The sequence below is a fragment of the Camelus dromedarius genome, chromosome 32 (genome assembly GCF_036321535.1).
Source record: "Camelus dromedarius isolate mCamDro1 chromosome 32, mCamDro1.pat, whole genome shotgun sequence".
Taxonomy (NCBI): Eukaryota; Metazoa; Chordata; class Mammalia; order Artiodactyla; family Camelidae; genus Camelus; species Camelus dromedarius.
The window spans coordinates 611,307-628,190 of record NC_087467.1 but is presented as its reverse complement, the minus strand read 5'-3'; the positions used below and the strand labels follow the sequence as shown (position 1 = coordinate 628,190).

The 16,884-nt window shown below is 35.1% G+C and overlaps 1 long non-coding RNA gene across 1 annotated transcript in view; it reads right to left on the bottom strand.

The window, feature by feature from the left end:
- Positions 1 to 1,493: 1,493 nt before the first annotated feature.
- The window catches only part of LOC105104540 (methylglutaconyl-CoA hydratase, mitochondrial), a 102,119-nt gene continuing 86,728 nt past the window's right edge, over positions 1,494 to 16,884 (bottom strand). Inside the window, exon 10 of the long non-coding RNA XR_010378649.1 lies at positions 1,494 to 2,538. This is a non-coding gene — a long non-coding RNA (methylglutaconyl-CoA hydratase, mitochondrial). The remainder of the gene's footprint in view (positions 2,539 to 16,884) is intronic.

Below are 16,884 nucleotides of genomic sequence, written 5' to 3'. Positions count from 1 at the left end.
TCAATAGATGCAGAAAAGAGGCTTACAAAATTCAATATCCCTTCATGATTAAACACACAATAAACAAGAGATAGTAAAGAACTTGCTCAATCTTGTAACGGAAATCTACAAAAACCCCACAGTTAACATAGTTAATATGTAGCAATAAAAGATAGATTTCTTCCCAAGATTAGGAACAAAAAGGATGCCCACACTTGCCATTTCCATTCAAAACTGTACTGGAAGTTCTAGCCAGGGCAAGAATTGGCTATTTATGCTAGAAAATACAATAAAAGGCATCCAGATTGGAAAGAAAGAAGTAAAACCATCTCTATTTGGAAATGACATGATCATGTATATGGAAAATCCTAAGGAACCCACTAAAAAGTATTAGAACTAATAAATGAGTTCAGCAAGGTCGCAGGATACAAGATCAATGCACAAAAATGACTGTATTTCTATATACTTTTAATAAACATTCCACAAATAAAATCAATAAAAATCTATTAACAATAGCATTAAAAAGAATACTTCACAAAAGCAGCATAAGACTTATACTGTTAAAGCTTCAAAGCACAGTTGGAAAATTAAATTTAATTAAAAACTCAAATAAATGGAAAGATCTCCCATGTTCATAGATTTCTAGACAATATTGTTAACATGGCAATACAATCCAACGTGACCTACAGATTCAACACAATACTTATGAAAATCTAAGCTGGATTCTCTGCAAAAATTACCAAGTTCTACAAAAAATTCATATGGAAATTCAAGGGACCCAGAATATCCAAAATAATCTTGAAAAAGAAACACAAAGTTAGAGGACTCACCAGTTTCAGAACTCCTTATTTAGGATTTGTAATTTTATATTTTTTTCTTAAAGAGTTGCAACATCCCCAAATTGTAGAATCATCGTGATCCAGAAAACCAGGACTTCCCCTTGCTGAGAACAGTGGTGCCCTGGGTGAGGAGTGAAGGTGCTGGCGTGTAATCACATGGTGCACAGGAGCCACTGCTGTACTGCCAGCATCCTCTTTCCTGTGCTAGGTAATCAATAGCTGAGGATTCATTTTTCTATTATCATTTAAAATATACCTATCTTTTATATACTCTCCTTCTTAAATGATACATCTTATATATTTTTCATAAACACATAATAAATCCCATTATTCAGTGACATAATTTTAGAACATAAGTAAATTACTTGGGGTCTACTCTCCCACTTCCAGTATGTATCCAAGAGCAAAAAATTTAAAAAGGTGAAATTGAGAATTTTACCGTCTTTGTCTATGTACTGTTCTGCATATTTGAAGAATTCCAGGGCAGCGTTCAAAAGCAGACCCTTGGTAATGCCAGCAGAGGTGCTGTGCAATAGCTATCACTCGGGCCTGACTTAATAACCAGTAACAACAAAGGACACCCTTAGCTGAGTGCTTACTATGTATGCCAGGCCCAGGACACAGCACTTTCAAAGCAGTATTTCTTCTAATTCTCACAACAACCCTACCAAGCAACAAGCCTGTATTTTTTTTTTTTTTTTGACTGGGCGCTCCTTCACAGACAGGGCTTCCCCAGGTTACACTGACCCTTAATAGTGTTTCATCCTTCATTTTTCCTTCCCAGCCTTTTAATTACTCCATACCCCATCTGCCTCTTAGAGCTGTAAAAGCTAAATAGGGCATCAAACAAATGCCTTATTCTTCCATTCAGAGCAGATATCCCCCCTGGTCTGCACATAACTTCTATTTTCTCTCTACCTTCCCAAATGTGGATTTTGTATTTACATTTGTTGTTATTAGTGGAGGTACTGGGAATTGAACCCAGGACCTTGTGCACGCTAAGCACAGTGCTCTATCACTGAGCTGTACCCACCCCTCTACCTTCCCAAATGTGGATTTTGAAGTGAAAGAGGAAGAGAGAGGAGTTATGTAATGTAGTCTAAAAGGTACAGAGGAGATTCAACCCCAATCCTAGGGAGATGTAAAATAAACTAGATAATTGAAAGTTAAGACTATAGAAAAACCTTAAGAACACAAATATGAAGAATATTACAAATGTGTACTAAATATGAACATCTTATAATAATGGTAGATGCTATTTTTTATATACAACTATAAGCATGGCTAAGGCTCACATGTAAACAGATAAAAGCAGCCATGGCAAAAGATGTATTTAATCATGAACAGCTGTCTAGAAATTCCCAATGTGCTCTTATGGCATCTGGGGCATCAAATTTAAAATTAAAAATTACAAAAACAGTGATCGATTCAGTTCTTTTTTTAAAGCCCAAAGTATAAGGATGTTGATGCCTCTTCAGGCCTTCCCAGAGCTGGGGTTCCTATAAGAAGAACGGCTGATGTGGCTTTCTGGACCAGTGGCAGTGAAATCCTGCTGCGAGCTGCATTTCTGGACGTCATGGAGCAAGATTCACCCACAGTAACGACTCTAAAATTCTGATTATTCAGGGCATCTGTCAACATCTGGGCATCTGTCAACGTCTCGGCATCTGTGGTTAACAGACCATAATCCAGAACTGGCACTTTGCTGGCCGATATTCTCCTACAAAAGAAAATCCATGCACTTTAAATATATCTTAGTAACCAATATATCAAAAACAATGTAACTCTTTGGGAAGAAATACGAAGGAGAAGAGAGGAGGAAAAAGAAGAGATGGCACATTGCTGAAACCTAATATCTCTTAAGATTTTACCATCTTCAAATATGATAAATTAGAATCCAAATTTTTGGTTAAATGGTCTTCTGAATATTTTAACATACAGCTAGCCACATTTTACTAGGGTAAGAACATTACTTTCTGAGAATATTTGTTTCCATGCATCTGGAATCATACATAAAAAGTACACAAATATTAGTTGACTATACAATGAAGCCTTCCAAAAAAGAGGACAGCAGTGTTTCTCAACTCAAGTGCTACTGAAATCTTGAGCAGGATGACACTTAGTATTGTACGGCTGTCCAGGGTACTGTGGTGCATTTCACATTCCTGAACCCTCTCATTAAAGGCCAGTAGAGTCCCTATCATGGTGACAGCAAAAATGGCCATTGCCCTGGGGCAGTAAGGTGTGAGGAAGACAGGAGGAGGGTACAACCTCACCCAGAGATACACTGGGCTGAAGTCATCTCTGCTCTTTTAAATTATCTCTATAATTCATACATCTATAATATTGTCTATCATACTATAATGAAATTATTCATTTACATATTTATTTCTCTTATAAGATTAGTGAGGGTAAGGAATGTACCTTATTCATCTCTGTTACACTCCCAGTGAGTTTGCAGAATGAAATAATTAGATAAATAAATTCATTAACAATAAAACATGTCACTTTTGCATATTCTATGTCACCAGTGAAAAACACAGGGCAGTGTCAATCTTCTGCAGTTCTCTACCCTTTAACAGAAAAGTCAGATCTCCTAAATGGCCAGTACCAACATGACAATTTTTTTTCTTAAGGATAACTGCATTTAAGCCCTGAATGAATCTATTCAATATAGAGACTTGATGAATTTCCTACTGCACCTCCTGACAGAAAAGCCTGCTGATGAAAAGTATAGGGTTAATACTGCTAACTAACTCATATACTAAGAGCAAAATACAGAAGACAAGGGCGTCACAGGTCACCGCAGCTATTATCCTGCCACGTCTTGACAAGCAGACGGTCCAGGCCTCACAGACATATGACAAAAAGAGGTAAATGTATTTGCGGTAATAATGTTGTCACACGTTACTATAAACCTAAAGCTGTTTCTTTAAGTTCCTAGAAGACAATGGGTAAGGTTTTCTGCCCTTAGCTGACATCCTGCAGAAAAGTCATCCTCTGGGGTTGTAATACTATCATATCCCAAAAATAACAGCCACTATTTAACTGCAAGAGTATACTTCCAAAATAATAATAAAAATTAGAAGACCTGAATACTATAAAAGATGATAGAGGGGAAATATTTTACGAATACTTACTTACACGTAGGTATGTTTATTTCAGATGACGGTGCGGGGGTCAAAGCAGAACTGGCCGCGGCAGCGCGCGGCGGAATGGGTTAACATTAATTTTGTTTTACATAAAACTTGCATATTAACTAACAACTTCTAAGCAAAGCCTACCATTGTTGCCGATAACAGAAGTTCATGAGTTTCAAGTTAATCACTGAAAAATTGTAAAATGTATTTTTATACCCTAAAATAGTTTAAAGTATATTTAAGGTACATATAAAGTAGGCATATTCAAATAATTTTAAAGTGTGTGTGTGTGTGTGTGTGTGTATATATATATATATTTTTTTTTTACATATAACTTTAAAAATATACCCTAAAGGAACTAATGACACTATTAAAAGAGGCCATCCCTCCTTATAGAAGCAACGCCAGCTGCTTGAATTGTCTTCCCTAGACCCATCTAAATTAAAAACAAGAAAATAAATAAATAAATGCTAAAATATTTCGAAAGAAAATATTTATCAAATGTTTTTATTTAAGAGTATTACTATCAAAATACTTTTCCAATGTATAATCAACTGGATTACATAATTTATAAAAGGTTCGATTATAATGACATCTAAAATTTATTAAACAAATTATTTTCAAGTCATTTGTGATTGGACTGAGACACCTACTAATTTTAAGTATTAGTTATACTGGTTTCATGCAACTTAATTTTATAAAAATGTATGTGACCATATATAATTCTCCTCTGAGAGAAACAAGAGTACACACTTTACCTACAGAGCACAATATCACGTCATTTTAAAGCTGGACTAAGTCCTAAACCATGCACACTTGACAAGAGAAGTAAGCACAGAGAGTTAAATTATTTGTCCAAGGTCACAGTGAACTGGATGCAACAGCAGCAGAGCCCGCGTCTTTGGTCTCTTCTCACTTGACTGCTTCCACAGTTACATCATCTGTGCCCCATCTCTAAGCCGCATCCATTAAAAAGTCAGTTACTAAATGAACGTTTCTAGTGGTTTTGTTCATAAGAGTCAGAAGCTGGAGACAACCCAAATGTGCTTCAACTGGTGCATGGATAAAAACTGGGGTAAATCCACACAGTGCTATACCATTTAGCAATAAAAGGAACAAACTGGTGCTATACACAGCAACATGAGTGAATCTCAGATGCATTTTGCTACGTGAAAGCAGTCAGTCCCCGAAACTGGATACGATATGATTCCACTTTTATGTCATTCAAAAAAAGGCAAAACAACACGGACAGAAAACACATCAGGGGCTGTGGGTGGGAGGAGGCAGCAGCAGGAGGGATCTGCCCTGCATCTTGTGGTGCCAGTGTGTGACCGCACTGGGCAGAACTCGCAGAACTGTACACTAAGAAGGTGAATTTCCCTAAAGGAGTGAGCTAATTATACCTCAATAATCCTGACTTTAAAAAGAGTAGTCACTGTTATGAACAATGAGAAAGAGAAAGACTAAAAGATACAGACATTGCTTACAGGACTATTCAAAGAAAAAAAGACATAGAAACCTAAAACAATGAATGTAAAGTAAGTTTTAAATGCTGAGTGAAATTAAAGAAGAAAAGAGGAAAATAAAGTCTTGGACACACAGCAAGTCACCATTAAAAAAACCTTATTTTTTCATTAAACTTTCTGTAGTAATCATTTAATGATTAAACTTAAACTTACAATATGGTTTGTCAATTATATCTCAAAAAACATTGCAAAAAAGAAAGAAAACCTGGTTTTGTGTATGTATTTTTCTTTTAACTACTGCTATTAACAAAAACCAAAAGTAATCATAGGACAGTTCAAGCAAACATATTTGATTGATGTATAAATCAAACCCCAAGTCAAAAGAGAAAATTTGTGTAAATTGCTTAAGAAAACATTCTTCTGATTGTAATAAAGACTGCCAAAGGGAACGTGGTAAATGGAATGCAGGAAGTGATTTTGTTTCTGACCTGGTGTAGAGTAAGGGCTCAGATACTATCTGAAGGTATGAGTGAAGGAACGACTAAATAAAGCTCAAGGACTTCAATTCTCTGGGCAAGCAAAACCCAGGCAGTCTGCAGTTTTTAACAAAAGGGAGGTAGGTTCACTGAAAAGCTTTCAGTCCAAGAGCAGTTATATTATTTGTTACCATTTCAAAGTTCCGAGGCACAACATTCAACCATTGAGTCCGAACAGTCTAAAAGCTTTTAATAGTGAAACAAGATCCGTCCGAACAGTCTAAAAGCTTTTAATAGTGAAACAAGATCCGTCCGAACAGTCTAAAAGCTTTTAATAGTGAAACAAGATCCAATTGAAGATAAAAATTTGTTTTCTACCTACTATTTTAAGAATAAAATTGAGGTTAAGTGAGACAAGGTTTGGTAACAGGTTAAGGCAACTTAGGAATGGACACACACGTGCACTCACATATACAAATGCACACATACCCTACCTATTTTAGTATAAAATTAAATAACTTAACACCTTAATATTCTGTATCTCTTTCCAAGGAATAGAAAACAACCCAAACTTTAGGCCTACAAAGACAAATTTAAGGTATCCCTGATGGTGGTATATATATATACCCTAAGAGAAAACAACAAAGTTTTATATAACTTACTTTTGTTAAATCTGAACCAAAGAGCAAATACGCACGTGGTATAATGACTGATATGTTTCCTTGTCCTCAAAGCCCTCCATTTCTCAGAGCTGAAACCACTTACACTAGATTCTGGTAACAACTCAGTTCCAAGGCAGCAGAAATGTAGGAATCTGAGACGTTTACTTGGCATGGGGTCATTCATGTCGCTGCTTTCCTGCAACGACTCTGACCACGAGCACGGTTCCAGGCACTGAGCCACGGCCTTACTCTGGGTGTACAGAAGAACATGCCACGAACTCTGCGCCACAGTTGTGAGTCCCTGGTTCTGCTTCCTTCCACGGTTTCATAACTCATTTTCCTAATTTCAATTTCTCTGGAAAAAGGGGGTCTGTTTTGCTACTCTAATTTCCTGGGAAATAAGATTTTTTCTCTGGGACTCACATTGTATCACTGGGTCCTTACCTTACATTTGTTGCTGAATTTACTTGGTGACAATCACCCAAAGTGGACTTTTGTGCACTTCAGGTAGTGTGACTAGCAGTGTTCTGTGTGGGCCTGCCAACCACCCATTGATGAACCAGTTTTCAAATTTTCCCAATATTGTCTGCTACTGAGATCAAGTATGCAGGTCTTCAGCAGGGATCTGTGGAAACAGGACTTGAAACAATAGGTAGAGAAGAAGACAGCTGGGAAAAGGGAAGCTTTGGATGGAGGATACAGGGGAAGAGAGATGGAACTAGCCTAAGTACAGATAAGAATAAGAACTAATCTCGGTGTGTTGGGAAGCTGACCTGATCAGATGTTGGAATATTTTTATCTTCTATTTCCCCCATCCTGTCTTCTTGTACCTAATTTGATATTTTATTAAACCCAACAAACGAGTTCTTAATTCCAGATATATTATTTTTCAGTTCTAAAATATTCACCAGAATCTGTTTTTAAATATTTTTAGATTATTTTTAATAGATTAAAATCTGTTGAAATTTTTCATCTTTTGTCCACCTTTTCCTTGATTGTCTTGAATAAAATCATCAGTTACTTTATTTTTTTATTGAAGTATAGCAGATTTACAATTCTGTGCTAATTTTCTGCTGTACAGTTTTTATCCAGTTTGCTTTCATAGTAACAACCCCAAATCTTCTCTTCATCATCTGTCTATTAAAAGATCATTTAGTTAAATGACTAATGATGATTTCTGGAAATTAGAAAGATATTTATCAACACAAAGTAAAGCAGTCAGTTGCTAACATTCTTAGGTATTTATGTTGTAGGTATTTGCTTTTGATTATTACTTTTTGGGGCACCATCAGTAGATAAAGTTTGATGAGATAAACAAATAAAACATGATTTCATATTAGAAAATAAAAGTATATTAGTGTAATCTCATGTTCCCATTAAGGAAGGAAGTGACACATAGTATAGGATAGCTGAGTTCTAGATAAAATTTATAAATATAAACAGGGAAATAATTGTCTGAAGCTACTTATAACCTAGAAATAAACATTTTAAATATGTACTTGGATTTCAGTATTTTTCAAAGAATTCTGAATAGCCTAACATTCAATTGTAACATTCAGTAATACACTTCAAGAGGTCTAGGTATAAAGAAATAACCCCGCTCAATAGGTAGTTCAAAGCCCTTGGCTCCAACTACCATAGAGTTCGATAAAGGGAAACTGTCTACTGTTTCATAACAATTAGGGCTAAATCACATATTAAGAACAAAAGCCTTTACTCAATAATCGTACAACCATCTAGGTAACTACACAGAGTAATTTAAAGGAACACAGGGACTTCAAGGGTATACTTTTACTAATATTTTCAAAATAATGAATTACTCTTTTACTTGAAAACAATTTTAAGCTCTCTAAATGTCCTATGTCATAAAGTTATTAAGAGCAATTAAATAACAATGATCCTGACCCTAGAATACCATTTTCAATGTTTAATATTATGATTGCTCTTACTTAGCAACTGTATACAGAAGATGCCTACTGACTGAGAATTTTTCAAAACTAGAAAATTTTCTCAATTTTAAATTCAGAAGCAGTTAGGACCTTTTAGGGCAGAGATGTGGACTTGTCTTTAGAACAGGTGGTCTGTTTGTTTTAGAAGAGACCACTCGGGAGGACCCTTTCAGGTATGTAGGTTTAACATCTTAGCGAGGAACTCAAGTAAGTACAGAAATCCACAGAGGAGAATGTCAGCCTGAAATCCTGTGTTCTATTATTTATTATGTATATGTTATTTTATATATATATATATATATATATATATATTTATATATATATGTCTTAGCAGAGCTGTTTCCATGTTCATATAGATAAAGCTATAACTTTCTTTCCTATAGAGAGGTTTAGATGGCATATCTGAAAGTTGTTTATTCTTAGACAAGCCTGAGTGTGTGTGTGTGTGTGTGTGTGTGTGTTCATGTCTCACAGAGGTCTATTCTCTCACAGTAGGAGCAGAGAACAGACTAGAGGAAAATCACACACAGGCTTGATCTTTTTACTCAAGAAGAGGCCATGCTTTAAGAAACAGACTATTAGCCTTCCCTGATGAACTAGCTCTTTCCCACAGTGGGGAAAGCTTTCCCTAGAAGGAAGAACACGAAGACCCTCAGGCTGTAAAGGAGGTGGGCCTTAGAGGGCTGCAGGATAAGGTGAAAAACTTCTCTCTCTAAAGACAAGACACTGAGCTGATGAACCACTTGGGCTGGACTCAAGTAGGCCTGTACTCCCACGCGGGGCTTACAGGGACAGCAAAAAGCGAAGCAGCGAGGAGGCCCTGCAGTGGACAGAGAGGCTGGATCTAAGCAAATGTACGTTAGGAATACCACTTCCAGTGCCAGCAGTTGACTATTACATTTCTAACATCATAGTTTTATTCTTCCCAAGTCTCTAGGAAAGTTTTATTAAAAGTCAAACTTTACAAATGGGATAAAGTATTATCAACAGATAAATCTGAGCGAAGGGTATGGGGATGTTCTTTGTACTGTTCACATTCCTGCAACTCCTTTGTGAGGGTGACATAACCTCCAAATAAAAAGCTGGAGGAAAACCTCCCCACTCTACAACCTATTATCAGTTGTGCCGGGAGGGAGGACAGGAGGGCTGTCCTACATTTTAAAAGGGCTGGCCAACAAGAAAAGGTACTAAATTATTACAGACAGTACTAAAAGAAGAAAAAACTTCTAAATTCTCTTTATTTAAAAAAGTCAGCATAACATGGGTACTACAGCATGAAAGGCAGCACAAAAGACAACGGAAGATCAATTTCACAAGTGAGTACTGTCGCAAACATTTAAACTAGAACCCAAGAACACGCTTCAGGAGACCGTTAATAGAAGAACATGACCAAGAAGAGTTCAAGTCCAGGAAAAAAGACTGTTCAATGTAAGAAAGTCTGTCACTATAATTCACAATGTTGATAGATTCAAGGGAAAAGATCATATGATAATCTTTAAAAGCTGAAAAGGCAACTAAAAATATTCAGCTTTAATTCTTGATAAAACTCTTTAGTATTAACTATTACTAAAAGGAAAATCTCTCTGCATTAGAAAAAGTACGTATCTTAACCAAAGAGGCTGTATCGTGTGTTTAATGGGGAACAAACATTCCCATTAATATCAGAAACAGAAGCAATGATAGATGTAAATAGTAGAACAGACAGGCAAAAAGTTTATTATTTGCAGATAATGTGATCAAATACTTAGAAACTAAAAGAATCAACAGAAAAAGGATTACAACTATTGGTAGTAATACCCAAGCATCACCTACAAGATTTAGGTAAGTGCCTAGTTCCAAATTATGATGAAAAAAGTTGGGTGCTTTGGAAGGAATAATCAATGAAACAGGAAAATGCAGGATCCGGCCAGGTACATATGGAAAGAGTATATGATAAAGGTGGCATTTTAAGCCAATGAAAAAAATGGTTTATTCAGTTAATGCTGTTAGGAAAACTAGCTTCTAAAGGAAATCAGAATATGTTGACCACCAAATGCCTCCCTGATATAAAAACTATTTTGAGCTGAATGCACTTGAGAAGTGGTGTATGCAGAAAAAGCTTGCTTTCCACCTGAAGGTAAGAAATAGACTCTCTTTCTCCTGGAGACAGACTCTTATTAGTCCAGGGAGGTGCCAGAGGAATCTACAAACAAACCTTGTTAAACTAACCTTTATCCCCTGAGTTACTTCTTCACCATTTACTACCCCGAGCCCAAACCCCACTGCCTTGTCAGTTCTTCACAAATGTATGTTTCTTTGTCTAAATGGTATAAAAACTTTCTGCTCTGGTCACTTTGAGTCCTCATTCTCTTGTGATGGTTCTCATGTACATGAAAACATACATGAAACTGCTTTTCTCCTGTCAATCTGTCTTTGTCAGTTTAATTTTCAGACCCAGCCAGGGACCCTAAGAGGGTCAAGAAAAACTTTTTCTTCCTCTATACTAACCACTTGGAAAAATAATAAAACTAGGTCTTTGCCTCGCCCCTTACTATAACACAACGTCCAGATAGATCAAGTATTTATATATTAAAAAGGAACAGATAAAAGTGATAGAAAAAAGATGTGTAAAAATAAAAATTAAAACTCAGCGTATACATTTTAATTCATTATGTCAAACCCAGAAAGCATAAAGGAAAATACAAATAGAACTAAATGGAAACCAAGAAAAAAACTAGTCATACAAAGGACAAAAGACAAGTTCCTCAATTTATAAAAGTTTCTACCAAAGGGGGGGAAAAAAAGGACAAATAATTCAATAGAAAAATGGAGAAAAGAACTGAACAACACTCTCACGTATGTTAAGTATGTTCAACAAACATCAAAAGATGCCCAATGTCAATCATACTTTAACAAATGAACAAATCAAAATTTTGAGAACCTTTTTTTCACCTTCAGAATGAAATTAACAGGAAGTAAAGATACGACAATCGTGTTGGAGAAGGTGTGGAGAAACAGGCACTTGTACACTGCTGTGGATGTAAATACTGACTGGACCATCCAAGTCCAACACTTCTGAATTTATTCAGGGATATACCTGCGTAGCATGCTAGATCAATAAAAAGGCCAGTTAGAGAAATTATGGTACAATGAGGTGCTATGTAATCATTGTTTAAAATGAAGTAGATCTATATTTTGGTTTGGAAACACTGTAAGTCATAGGCTGCAAAACAGTATATTAAAATGAAAGACAGTATGGGAATATGATCCAGCTAGTGCTGAGAGAGAGGGGAAGGAGGAAAGGAAAGGAGGAGGACAGAAGGAACTACTGATACTGTCACCACTGGAGGGAGGGACTGAAGGGGTAGGGCTGGAAGGAAAATACTGACTTTGAGCTCATATTAAGTCTTCTGTGCTGTGCACACATCCCCTCTGAACAAATATTACTTACAGGAGGGCAGTAAAGGACAGAGAGAAAAGTTCTTTTAAAAATATACAGGAAGCTATTCAAAAGCAGCAAATTTCTGAGTATTAAATTGCTAAGTGTTTATGCGCAAATCTGACATCAACTGACCTTATAAAATCAGACTACAGAAGTCCTCTGATGCTTAAGGTGGGGGAGGGGAGGGAAAGGGGGCAAGGGGAAAAGGATGAGGAGAGGAAGAGCAGGAATTCAACACACATATTTAAGTGCAGAATAAAAGAAGGCCTTTTTAAAAAAATGCTGGTCAAACCCACACAGGAAAAATGAGGAAGCCAGAAATGAAGCAGCCGAGGGTTGCATGATTTTTCATCCTAGTCCTGCTGGTGATCAGGTCAAGACTCAGAGGAAGGCACCTTTCCTTAATGCGCTTGGATTTTCAGTCTGTAACAACATGGAGACTGTGTACTATGCTATTCATTTCAAGGGAGTAAGTGGGAAGACATAAAAGGAATAATTTATGTGTTTCCTGGGGAAAAACAACTTTGCTCAAAAAAAATAAATAACAACTGCAGTGTTTTGAATTTCAGAACAGAAAAAAAGAACAATGAACATAGACTATCATATGTTAGAAGAATTTTACGTTATACCTGTTGACATGGGCAGTGATCTACTGATACTGTATTCAAATCCTTTAGTGACATTCACTGAAGGTTAGAAGAAAATGCCACCTCAACATATGCCTCTTCGGAATAAGGATTACTTTGACTTGAAGTTTTGAGAAAGAGAAGACACAGGAGAAGCTCTGAAGATGAAGCAGAAGTTATCCTTTTGAAAGGAAAATTTACATTTAAAAAAGAAGTATCTATTTTCAGGGTATCTCCTTCTCCATACCCAAAATAGGGAAATGACACTTAAAAGAAACTCTTACCAACAGAGAAGGCAGTGACCTAAATATGGGTAAAGAAATCTTACCCATGTTTACCATGCTTTTCCTGATAACTTCCCATAACTCACTCCCCCGCCCCTGCCCCATCTTTCTTTTGTGTTTAGCTAAAGACAGTATTTAAGCTGGTACCTGGGGCCATTTAAGGAGTTTCACTCATTTTTCCTGGGTTATCTCCCCTGAATACATGTTAATAAACTTCTATTTTTTTTTCTCTTGTTTATCTATCTTATTATAGGGAGTCTCAACCAAGAACTCAGAAAGGTAGAAGGAAAATTATTTTTCCCCCCTTGCATTCATATTTAATCTTAAAAGGGTCACACCATGGTACAAATGAGGTAACTACAATGTGAAGTGCTCAGATGTATATGTATTATCATTCAAACAGTTCTCACTCCTAAGGTAAAATCTGAATTAACAGAAGATCATGGCAGGATAATAAAGACTAGTAGTGCTCAATAGTTCAGAAATAAGCTTTCCACATGTTTTACAAATGTGTTTTGTAAAATTCAAATCAAGTGAACAAACTGTAATAAGATTATTTTCATTTTCTCCATATGTATTATAGGATTAGTGCCTTGGAGATTTCCTGAAAATGAGAGCCCCACACAACACAAAGAACACTGTCATAGATGCTGAGGGGAAAAAAAAGAAAGAAAAGCAGAGAAAAACTCATCCAATCATTTGGTAATGTTCTAAGTTCTTAGAATCTATTATACTTAAGAATCATTTGGATTCTAGTTAAAAATTCAGATTTGGAGCACCAACTCCCCCAATCTTGACTTAAAAGAACTAGACTTTTAAAAATAAGAACCCCTAGAGCGACCCTCATGTGACTGACTCTCAGGCTGCATTTCAAGAATAACTACTCTGCAGATTAAAAGTTGGGGGAAAATATCCCAGAGTGTTTTTGTCTGGTTTTGGGCCATTTTCTCCTCCAGAGAAAAAATAAGATGAAACCAAAATGAACACTTCCAGGATTTTATTCTTGAACCTGTTAATAATTTCTGGGGACTGTTATTACTTAACTGATCTTCAGCTTCAATTCCAGGGCAGTTAAACACCATGCTGTCTATTTTGCTGTATAGTACACAGAATACTTTAACAAAAACAGGATTTGGCTTCTAACTTCACAGTCTATTTAGATAAACTAACATTTTAATAGAAACAGATTAATTTCACAAGTTTAATAAAGGCTCTAAAAAGGAATCTAATTTGCACATTGCTTTGCTAAATTATCTGTTGTTTCAGGTAATTAATTAAGGTGCTATTAAGCCATTATAATAAAAACTTAAGTATTTGGCATTTGGAAGAATAAAAAACTTACATCACTAAATAACTGCTAGCTGTAATGAGCACAGAGAAAGCAAAAAGGGCATTAAAGGAAAGAAGAATGTATGAAAGGTACAAAATTACCCATGTTGTATAGTAACACTGAATATGCTGATCACACACGTAAACAAAGGAGTCTTTCAAAAGTATACAAAAGCAAGGACTAAGAAACAAAGAGCAGATAGTGAACATTTGCACTTGGGAAACTGATTGTTGCCAATAACAATCACAGATCAACTCAGAGATTTTATAAAAGATGAATAAATATTATGCTTGAGTAGTATAAACAATTACAGTGTGGTGTTTTATATCCTTCTTTATGTGGCAACACTATAATTAATTTGAAGACAACATCACAATAAAGAAAAAGGAACATCATGTTGAAATTCACAGTATATTAATATAATATTTTCTTCAGGTATATGACACATAAAAATCATGGTAGAAGTGAAGTAACTAAATAAGGTCACCACTTATTCCTGATGAGAAAATTACTTCTGCTTTCAACACAAGGAATCAAATGCAAATCAATCAAAAACTTCAGAGACAAAAATTTTGCAAAGTTATTAGAATGCTTTCAGTTGAACAAGTACTTGTAATATCTGTCAATTCCTGTGTTGACACATAGCAATCACTGTAGAACCATTAGAAAGAACCTGAAATATTAATCCAGTAAGTTTTGAAAACGTTCATTAAGCAATGTCAGAGATTCACTATTCAAATTCAGAACTGAGATCCTTTTAAAGATGGGTCTTATATATATATATATAACATATATATATATATATTACAAAAGAATTTAAAAGGAAGCTTTCATAAGAAAAGGTTATTTAAAAGAAAAGTTAAGAATTATAAATGGTTACATAAAATGCAAAGGAAACAAGCAAGAAGAAAACAAAATGCTCACCACATCTCTACCAGTTGCCAGAATGCCACTGTTGACTAAAGATGGAGCCCTAATGAGTTGGGTAGATAGCTTTGAAAGGTTAAAAAGTAAAAGATGATCACCAAAGCCTGAGATTAGGCATTATTTACTAAAAAAGAAACAAAGAGTATGAATCAAATAAGGCTGCAAAGTCAATCTGTCATTCTAAGAGAAGAGTGCTACCAAAGAGAAAAATTGCTGTTTAAATTGGCTTAGGCAATAAAGAAAAAACAGAACAATTAAGGAATAAGAAAGAGAAAACCACCCATGTTCTTAAAAGTACTAAATACTTAAAAATTAATTTTTATATATTTAGAGAATATAGAGATGATTTGGGGGGCTAAAAATCAACAACCTCACGTCAAGGTAAATTTTCCTGGGTCCAAATTATATATTCGTCTTCCCTGGAGTGGAATTTCAATAGGTTGTTTCTGTATTAGACAGAGCTACAGATAATTTCTCTTACAATGCAGTGTCACACAAGCCCCAGGGAAGTATTATAGCAAGGTGAAATATATTTTGTTTCTGACATTTTTATTGGCTAAGCAATGCACCTTGTTTTCCCAATAAACTCAGTGTAACTTCTCTGTTCTGTCTCATCCTTTGTCTTCTACTAGAACTAATAACAGCTTCAAATGTCTTAAATGAATGTATATACAGAGTGTGCTCAAAAGTGCACAGCTTGTCAATTATTACCTAATAAATTCAATTTCAATCCATAAAAAGAAATGAGATTTGTCCACAATTATGATAATGGCATCATATGCTAGTCCCAGTCCTCATTTATTACATATTATCCATGTCAAAATAAAAAACTGACTCTGGCTTTGGGGAACCAGTTGACAAGAGAAAATGTAATGTATCTGAACTTCAGTAATTTTAATGAAAATGTTATCCAAGAAAATCTTCCTGAGAAATAAATTCAGATTGGGTTTAGAAACAAAACAAATGTTACCTGTAAAGTATTAATGACTATAACAATAAACAATAAATAATAAAAGTTAATTTATGTGGAGAAGTTGCACATGTTAAGATCTGGCCTGGGCTTGATTTCACTTCACTGAAATATTAGTGACATTAAAAGCAGAGAAAATAGTTTATTAAATTCACAGTGAACACTATGTCATAAAATAATAAGGAAAAGAAAATTAAAAATATTATGAAGATGTTGGAATAAAAAAGTAGTAAGTGTTAGAGACTAAAGGTAGAATTTAAAAAGACAACCAACTCAATTGATGAATCGATATATTATGAATAATCTAAAATATGGATTTTAAGTAAATGTGAATTGAAAAGTGACAGAATAGCAAAGACTATTACTTCATTTATCTTTGGTAATACTATTTATCATTAATAGCGTCAGTACTAATACTAATAAAAATACATGAAGAACCATTTCATTATATGTAAACATTCAGGACAGGGAAGAGAAAGGCCTTGGAGTAGAAAAATTGAAGAATAAGTAGACACTTAACTTAAAAACAACCTAAGAGATTTGAGGAAAGGGCCAAAATTGTCTCAGTTGGTGATAATCTTGAGTAACTAAAAAACGGTTAAACTATGCATAGTGTACAACATTTAAAGAAGCAGGAATATATAGAAAACCTTTGGGGAAAAAAATCTTTCTTTCAAAACTGCTATGGTAAAAGAAAAAAAATTGGATGCTTGGATGTCCTAAAAACTTTTACTCTTTGGAAATATGTCATTTACTATAAGCTTAAATATATAAAACTTCAGAATAACAGGAAAATATAATCACCATTGAAATAT